Below are 9,718 nucleotides of genomic sequence, written 5' to 3' on the forward strand. Positions count from 1 at the left end.
AAACAGCCATATCTGCATCTGTCTTGAGATGGGGTCACAGATAGAGGGGTGGAGGAGAGGGTGACATGAGATATCTCTTGGCTCACTGAAGCTATTAGCCATATCCCCTTCCCTTAGCCCTTTCTGGCCTGTGTAGCCAGAAAGATCCTGGTCAACATTTCTCCTGACCTTCTGCATAGACCAAGCTCAAGATCTGGGGTCAGACAGACATCATTGGCAGCCAAACAACCATCAAGTCATTGGATTGGAGACTTTTGAGTATGAAGCAAGTCTAGAGAAATCTAGTCTTTCTCCCTCATTTTACAGAGGGAAAAACTGAGGCCTGGAGGTTGGAAGAAACATAGCTAATAAATAACAGAGTGTGGATTGGAGCCCTGTCCTGATTCCAAATCCAGTGCTCTTTCAAAGTCCATGCCTTCCTTCTGTTCTCTTGGTGCTTCATCTTAAAGTAAGATTTCTAAAACTTTTTTGGGCCATGGATTTCCCCACTTCTATTCTCACCCACCAGTCAACCTTCAAATTCTGTTAAAAGAAAGTAATAATAGTTTATAAACTCCAGTTTTCTATCCACTGTGCTACCTATCTTCCTTAGTTGGAGGAATCCCACCTTCTCCCAGTCAGAGGGACCTGCATTTCTGGGATGATCCTAGAACCCTTTGACCTCCAGGTTCAGGGATCTTAGAGGAGAGAGCCATTTCTGTAGCCATAACACATCTGTAGCTATTCAGTAGATAGTAAGTAGAGGCTAGATTTGGCAAAACAAATTTTATTTTCAATTAAGAAGACATTAAATGACCACAGGATCTCAGAAATGGAAGGAACCTCAAACATCATCTGATCCAACCTATGCTTGACCATGAATCTTCCCTTCAACATTTCCAACAAGTGGTTGGTTATCAGTTGCCTGCTCAAAGATCTCCCAGGAAGGGGAAATCCATCCCCTCTGGAGGCAGGCAGTCCATTCCACTTTGGACAGCTCTCATCGTCAGGAAGTTCTTCTTACACTGAGCCAAAATCTTCCAACTAGAGTGAAAAGTTTAGCTTTGTGAGAATGATGGATGGCATAGATGGTGAGTTGCTTGTCTGCAACTTAAGAACCATCCATACAAACCATCTGGTCCCTGTTATATCCTGTCCTCTACTGCATCCCCTCCCCCCCACCCCCCATCCTCAGCCCTGTCTTGTTCTGTCCTATCCCCATTTTACTATCTATGTGGTCTTAGAAAAATTATTTAACATCAGGTTCCTCATCTGTAAGACAGAAGGGGACTTTATTGATGCAGATGACCTCTAAGGCTCCTTCTACCTTTCTATCTATGATCCTAGGCTCTCCAGGGCATAGCTCAGTTCCATCTTATCCTGTTCCCCTCTCCCTAAATGTTGGTTCAAATCTTTACCTCCCATCAACCGTGTCCCATTGATGGGAGGCCAGGACCAAGTAAGAAACTACGAGGAGCCCAAGAATGAAAGAAAGGTTGGGAAAAGGAGGAAATCAGAAGGGCGGGGAGTTCTGGGGGCAGTGGATCCATGCTTCTGACTCCTCCAGAGGTGGCTTCTTGCCTACTGAAGCCTCTGGGCTTTTGTCCCCTGCTTAGAGGTAAAAACTTGTGTCACTGGAATCTACCACTAGGTCCTGATCTAGTAAGAATAAAATTATAGGACCCTTAGCTCTTGCCCTGCACAAGAATTGGCCCTAGATTTCAACAGGGCAGAGAGGGAATTGCTTTTGTGAAATCATGGTCAAGATTCATTAGAAAGGGCTACAACAACCCCTGCCCAGATGTCTCCAACAAGCCTGGCCCACACTTGGACGCCATCATTGGTGTGACATCCCTTTTGAATTAAGCATTGCCCTACCCCCGTTCTGCTCCTAAAAGGTAAGTACTCTTGAATGGGATCATGCCCTCATACTCATGTTGAGTAATGAATGAGGAATAAGTCTTGAGGTTGGGACAAGCTGGGGATCAGGGTCTGGAGGAAGTCACTGTTTCTCTGGGTTGGCTCTGCCTTGCCTTTGCTATTTTGGGTGCAGTGTACAATCGTGAGTGTGTGTATGTATACCATCCTAAGACAGTGTACAGTCATGAGTAGGGGTGGAGGGCAGGGGGAAATTGTTGCAGGAAGCAAGCTGGAGGCAGGAGGGAGGAGCGAGGAGGGAGATGGGCAGTGGGAGGATTGACAAGGAGGGAGTAAGGAGGGAGGAACCACAGGGACTTTTCCTCTTGGCCCATTTCTTGCTCAGAGCTCAGTGGGAGCGGGTGGGCCGATGTGTGGGAACACGTCTCTGAGCCAGATAAGAGCCTGTCAAACGGGCTCCCTCCCTTGTGGGGCCCCCAGGCCCTAAAGAAGGTGGGAAGTGACAGAGCCTATGGGAGCAGGAAGAGCAGGCTGAGTGCCCCCGCCCCAGCTTGTCCCAGAGGATCCCCCCTGAGTCAAGTGCAAGAAGAAGTGACCCAAGGAAGCAACAAGGGTTGCTGTGATCTCTGCAGTTGGGGGTGACAGTCAGTGGGCTTCCTTTTCTTACCTCACTCTTTATCCTTCTTCATCCTCCCTCCATCCCCTGTCCTATCTCTGTCCTTCCTCCCTCATTCCACTTTCCCTTCTCACTCTATCTTCTCTCCATCCTCCCTCAGTTCTTTCCCAGGTCACTATCCCCCTTTTCAGCTTCCTATGTTCTTCCTTTCCTTTCCCCTTCTTTTGCTTAGGAAGGAGGAGAAATCAGTAAGAATCCTTAGCTGAGGACCTTGGGGCAAGGCTCAGCCCCCAGAAGTGCTAGGGTTGCCTGTACTATTCTTGTTTGTTTGTGAAAGTTCTCAGTTCGTCTCTTTCTAGGAGCTCTGGGTTATTTGTCTCTGAGGGTCCCTGGCCCGTCTATACCTGGCCAGTTTCTATGGGGCTGGATAGGAACCTGGATGAGTGTTGGGTGGGAAGAACTGTCTGCCGACTCCCAGGAAGATGCTGAGTGAGGGCTAAACCTGTTTGTTCCTTGGCCCTTCCAAAGAGCTGAGCAGTTAAGTGTTGAGCTAGGGTGGGGAAGGGCCCTTGGTTCAGGATTTCCTGGTTGGCCCAGAGACTTTATTGAAAAGGGAACAATCGTTTCCTGAAGTGGGAGAAAAAAAACAAAAACAAAAACAAATATAAATGTGTAGCTGAAGACAGAAAAGGGTCTATACTGTCTGAGCCAGGCTCCCTTGGGAGCCTCCTCCAGGACACAGAGTAGTAGGTGACAAAGTCCCAGTGGGTTAGTCAGGGAGGGCTCTCTGGAGGAGGCTCTGGAATGCAGTCCAGCACCCATACACACTCCTATCTGCACCCCTCCCTCCAACCCTACCTGGCTGAGTTGTTGTTGAATGCTGTGAAAAGTAAAGACATGTAGCTATGTAGAAATTCATAGAGCCAGGGACCCCCTGAGGTCACACCTTGTTCTCTAGGGACTGGGTTGGGCCAGTGAAAGCAGAAAATGTTTAGCTAAAATCACAGAGAAGAAAGTTAAGAGATGGGGTAAGGAAGGGGATGGGAATAAAACCAACCTGAGCTAAATGCACAGTTTTTCCAGGTCCATAGTTGTTCATATCACATAAGAGAAACGGGAGATAGTATAGCTTGAGGTGGGTTGAAACACAAGACAAAATTGAACTATGGTCCTGTTAATTTTATCCCATTATGAGTCAGCTGGGTCAATCAGGGCCAGCCAGAGGGATAAACCTATTGAATCCTACCCATTGAGGCACACTATCTGAACTCCCTCTCATGCAGTTTTGGAGGTTCATCTGGCTATCTGCATGTGGCCTGATTATGTTGGATAATTGTCATCTCTCACCTTCACTCTCTGCCCTCCCATATGGACATAGCCTGGGATTGATGATCTGGCCACCCACACCCACTCCACCCAGAGCCACCCAAGTGAAGGGAAGTACTTGCTGGACTGGGTCCTGGGGCAGGGTGGAGGGAAGCTCATCTCATTGGTCATTCTCAAGGCCCAGGGTACAAAAGGGTCTATTTGTGAGAAACCTATCCCTATATTCAATGCCAGACCTGGAGATGAGGCTGGGGGGAGTATGTTTCCTTGGAGCACCTAGTAATACTCACTTTCTTCTCCAGCACCCATAGGACACAGAGAGGGTCATTGTGCTACAGAGGCACTGAGGTCTAGTGAAAAGAGTGCTGTATCTGGGGTCAAGTATTGAATTGAATTCAATTAAAAAATGCCCCCTCATCCTTAATCTTTTCCTCTCTCACTCTTCATCTTCTAGTAATCACTGAATTCTGGTTCCCCCCCTCTTCCCTGCCCAACTCTCCATCTAGGACATGGCCTTCCTGGCCACCCTTTCCAGTACTGGCTGCATCTTCACTCATTCCTCTGAGCTCACTGGTCCTTCTGTACTTCCCATAATACTCACTATCCTTTCTCCATAGTGCCTCTCCCAAATCTTTTTATCCCTACTGAAACCTCCCATGGCTCTCCCTAGCAGCACCTTAGCTGAGAACCCTTTCTCATATTTTACAGAGAAAATTGAGGTAGTTCACCACGAACTCCCTCTTTCCCCCTTTTCTTCATCTCATATCACTCACTTTCTCCCACTATCTCCTCCTTCCCCCCTGTCTCATGTGAAAGGGTGGTCTTATTGCTTATTCATCTTTCTGAAGCCTACACAATGGATCCCATTCTATCCCATCTCCTCCAGCAGATTGTCCTCTCTGTCACCCTCAGTCTTTCATTTATTTTCAACCTTTCCCTATCTGCTGGCTCCTTTCCTACTGCCTATAAATATGCCTATGTCTCCCCCAACCACTTGGTCCTTCCATCCCCACAAACTATCATCCCATATCTCTTCTTCTCTTTGTGGCCAAACTCTTTGAAAAGGTTTCTTAAAACAGATGCCTTTGCTTTCTCCCTTCTTACTCTCTTCTTAACCCTTTACAATTCAGTTTTCAATCTCATCATTCCAAGGAAACTCTCCCCAAGGTTACCGATGGTCTCTGCTTGCCAAATCCAGTGGCCTTTTCTCAGTCCTCATTCTTCTTGATTTTCTGCAGTCTTTGACACTGTTGATCACCTTCTTATCCTCGATATTCCCTTCTCTCTAGGTTTTTGGAACATGGGTTTCTTCTGGTTCTCTTCCTACCTATCAAACTGCTCCTTTTCAGTTTCCTTGGCTGGATCCTTATCCAGGTCACACTTTTTTAACCATAGATTAAACCATAGAGTTTGTTCTGGGACCTTTTTCTCTTTTTCCTTTATACTGCTTCATTTGCTGATCTCAGCAACTCCCATGGATTTAATTACCATCTCTAAGATGATAATTCAAATATATTCATCCTGCCCTAACCTCTCTGCTGATTGCCAATCTCAAATCTCCAAATGGATGTCCAGTAGACTTTTTTTTTTTTTTGCTTTTTGGAGTGGGGGAGGCAGAACAATTGGTGTTAAGTGACTTGCCCTAGGTCACATGGCTAGTAGACACCTAGTCACCCCAACCAGTAGACATCTCAATGTGTCCAAAACTGAACTTACTATCTTTTGCCTGAACCCTTTCCCCTTCTTATATTCCCTATTACAGAGGAAGGCAACTCCATCTTCCCAGTCCCCCAGGCTCACAGTTAGGTATCATCCTCAGCTTCTCATGATCTCTCACCTTTCTATATCCAATCTGTTGCCAAGGCCCATCTATTTTACTTTTGCACCATCTCTCAAATATGTCTCCTTCTCTCTTCTAATACTCCTACCTCCCTGGTACAGGTCCTCATCAACTCACACTTGGATTATTGTAATAGCCTACTGGTGGATCTGCCTGCCTCAAATCTCTCTCCACTCCATTCCATTCTTCATTTAGCCACCAAAGTGATTTTACTAACATGTAGGTCCTACCATATAATCCTATTATTCAATAAACTCCAATAGCTCCCTGTTGCCCCCAGGATCAAATATAGAATCTTCTGTTCCATGTTCAAATCCCTTCTTAACCTGTCCTCCACACAATTCCAATCTTCTTATACCTTACTCCCTGCCTGAAATTCAATTCAATGACACTAGCCTCCTGGCTGCTGTTCCTTGAACAAGACACTCCATTTCTTGGATCCTGACACCATTTTTTCTAGCCATCATCATGCTTAGAATGCTAGCCCTCCTCATCTTGGCCAGCTGGCTTGCCTGGCTTCCTTTAAGTCTCAACTTAAATCTTATCTTCTACAGGAAGCCTTTCTCAGCCCCTCTTAATTAATTATAGTGTCTTTCCTCTCTTGTTGTTCAGTCTTTTTTTTTTAAGTTGAATCCAACTCTTCATGATCCCATTTGGGGTTTCCTTGGCAAAGACACTCTCTCTTGATTCCTTCTCTTAATTATTTCCTACTTATCATATTCGTGCACATGTATCCTTATTTTTATAAATGTTTGCTTATTGTCTCCTCCACTAGTGCAAACTCCTTGAGGGCAGGGATTTTTCCCCCTTCTTTTTGCATCCCTAGTACTTAGAATAGTGCCTGGCCCATAGTAGGTGTTTAGCAAATGTCTATTGATTGACTGCATTCAGTGAACATTTATTCTGGAAATATTGGCAGCAAAAGGAGTCGGGTGAGCTGTGCAGCAATATGGCCTTTGACATGCCAGGAACAGTGTAAGGCACCAAGAATACAAATAAAGAGTCCCTGTCCTCAAGGAACTTACATTTTACTACTATATATATATTTATATACTATATTTGAATCCAGCCCCCAAAGCTTACTAGATATGTAACCATACACGAGTCAGTTAACTTCTCTGAGACTCAGTTTTCTTACCTGTAAAATGAGAGGGTTGGTCTTTAAAGTTTTGGTCTCTGAAGTCCTTTCTGTTCTAACTCGATGACTTTACGATCCTCAGGTCTATAAAATGTTGATTATAATACCAGCAATGCCTTCCTTGTAGGGCTGTGATGATAATCCAATGAAATATTGTATCAGCAGCATCTCGAAAACCTTAAAAAGCTATTCAGTGTGTCCCAAAAGTCTGAGTGGTTTTAAGCTATTAAAGGTCATGTAGTATTGTTACTGAAACTGTGGTCGTTATTGACGTTGCTGAGAAAAATATTGAGGCTCAGAGGGGGAGGGGGACTAGCCTGGGGCTACAAAATAGAAGGAGTGGTACTCTGCCAGTTCAGGGATCCTTGCATTCTCTCCCTTGCCTCGGGTTGTCTCAGGCCATTCTGATGAACGACAGCCCTAATCTGCTGGGACAATGTGGGGATTTGCTAACCCAAACTTTAGTAATGCTAGGGTAGCATCTCTGTCATCAGGGTAACTCCTCAGAGCTTAAAAAAAGGCCTTCCTTGAGGTAGAAGGAGAGAATTCATTCATTCCCTTTCACTTACTCTACTTGATTGGAGGCAGAGGTGAAGAAAGAGTTCTGGCACCTCCAAGGAGACTAGACGTCAATCACCTGGAGAAATGATTATATTAAAAACTGCAAGAAAAACAACACCTTGCCTGCCCACGGTGGCACATTAAGGGTTTATAAAGGTCTTTCGCATCTATAATCTCACCAGTCTTTAAAGAGCCGTAGAAAGGAGGCAGCTCAGATATTACTATTCTCATTTTGCAGATGGGGAAACTGAGGTCCAGGGAAGCTAAATAACTCTCAGAATATCCCACAGTGGGTTGCTGTTTATTCAATCAATTCAGTTTGATTGAGGGTGGAGGGGGAGCTAAAACCCTAGCCCCAAACTTTACAAGGGATGACATATCCATATAGCATCTGGAATGGGGTGGGGTGGGATAGGGAGATAGGAAGAATCAGCAGGGAGAGAAACAGGGCAGGGCTTCAGGGATGCTAAGGGAGGATCTTGTCTAGGTGTCCCTGTGTTAGAATTCAACCATCAGGACCACAGACCAATTTCCCCTGACTCAACCCAATTTTCAACTCCACTCGAGTCAACTGAGATCAGTTCAGCTCAGCTCAATAGCAGGGTTCAGTGGAAGGACAAGTGCCAGGCTTGATTCTGCCATCTGGGTGACCTTAATCTAGTCATTTCCCCTCCAAAGGTCTCTGTTTTTCATCTTTAAAATGAGGGATTGAGAGGAGCCATTGTCACCCTTCAGTTCTAGATGTTCTGATCAGTGGCATTGGATGGTGACGCTGAGTCTCACCTGAGCTCTTGAATACTAAGTGTCTCTGCTACCCAGCAAGTGACAGAGAAGGAAAAGGTAGGCTTTAGGTAGCTCACAATCTGACTAGGAGACCAAATTAACCAGAACGATATAGTTATAAGACAGTGGGTGATTCAGAAGCAAATAATTAGATTGAAGGGCTATAATATTTAGAGGCAGAAGAAGTTACTGTGGTGCCATACTCAGGGAAGGTAGAGAGCTTGAATTGGACCTTAAAGCATGGGTAAAGTTTAGAATAGGGAAGTGAGGACAGAAGATCTCAGCAAAAAGAACCCAAAACCCTCTCCTCTACTCTCCTCTGTGTTGCATTTAACCCCTCCCCAGTTATTAAGGCACCCTAAATTTACCTACATAATTTGGTACCAGAACTGTAAGGTACCAGAACTGCCCCAGGGAAGATGGGGCACCAACATCCAGGAGACAAAGTTGCTTTCTCAAGGTGACCATTGCCTTCATGCCTTACCTTATGGTCCTCTGCCAGCCTACACCAAGGCCTGCCTTTTTCTCAGAACACCTTGCAGGCATAGGCTAGACTAACTTCTCTCTCAACACAACAGCTGGATTCTTTTCTGCATTGCTACCTGACCCCCAACTCAACTGTTTTTGTACCAGGTGAATAAATTCCTAGTATGTATATAATTGTATATATAAAATGTATATAATTCCTAGTATATGTATATATGTATGTGGTGCCTTTGAGAGGAAGCTCTGTGGTCCTTGTTCAGAACAAACTGAGCAAAGAACTCTAGAGAGTAGGCAATATTATTCTGGGACTTGGTCTGTGAGGGAACCCTGTTACCTAGCCCCTGCTAGAGCCTTTTGCAGGAACCTTTCCCTAGGGGAGGAGTGCTCCTTGCCTCCCTCAGACTGTCAGGTAAATGACCAGGCATCCCCTGTGCCTGCGGGAAAGGCAGGTCACATTTTACCTGTGAGCGTCCTTTCAGGTGTGCCTGAACCAAGCTTCTCAACCTCACAACACAGCAGCCCTGATGTGTCACCAACACAACAGCTGGAGGGGCTGAGCCAGGATCCCACCCCATCCACCTTGGGAGGCAGGGCACAAGGCACACCCCACTCCCTGTTGGAAATATTGGCAGCAAAAGGAGTCGGGTGAGCTGTGCAGCAACCTCAGTGGAGCTCCTGGAGAGTTGATTGATGCAGAAGGTGCCCAGGGCACTCCTCCGTTTGGATCTACGTCCACAGCCTGCACACATATGAACACATATGTTTATGCACATTGGACATAGGCACATATGTAGACAATATTCACTCAAATGCACACACATACAGAAAATAACCATTCATACAGACACATTCACACACAGACACAGAGATACACATGCCTCTACCATATACCCCCTGCTGCTGTTTTACATGCTCCCTGAAAGCCAAACAGAGGCAGGTGTAATGTTCTTTTACAAATTCAGATGACAGGAGAGGGTTTAAAAGCCTCTTTTGTGAGAACAGAAGAAAGTTCAGAGAGAGACTCAGGCAAGAGAATAGCTCAGGGACTCAAGTGTGTTGAATTTGTTATATACTTCAAAACCAAACTGTATATAATAGAGATTTGCAGCTT

General features: G+C 45.5%; 1 long non-coding RNA gene across 1 annotated transcript; it reads right to left on the reverse strand.

Annotated features, from left to right (window-relative positions):
• Window positions 1-779: 779 nt before the first annotated feature.
• On the reverse strand, window positions 780-9,373 carry LOC138157289 (uncharacterized). The gene is made up of 3 exons (XR_011167351.1): window positions 9,069-9,373; window positions 6,778-6,906; window positions 780-1,023 (listed from the first exon to the last, which is right to left on the reverse strand). It is a non-coding gene; the product is annotated as an uncharacterized lncRNA (long non-coding RNA).
• Between the last annotated feature and the right edge of the window lie 345 nt (window positions 9,374-9,718).

This window comes from Petaurus breviceps, unplaced genomic scaffold, assembly GCF_028583685.1.
Source record: "Petaurus breviceps papuanus isolate PSGF00001 unplaced genomic scaffold, PetGlider_PUasm1.0 171, whole genome shotgun sequence".
Lineage (NCBI taxonomy): Eukaryota > Metazoa > Chordata > Mammalia > Diprotodontia > Petauridae > Petaurus > Petaurus breviceps.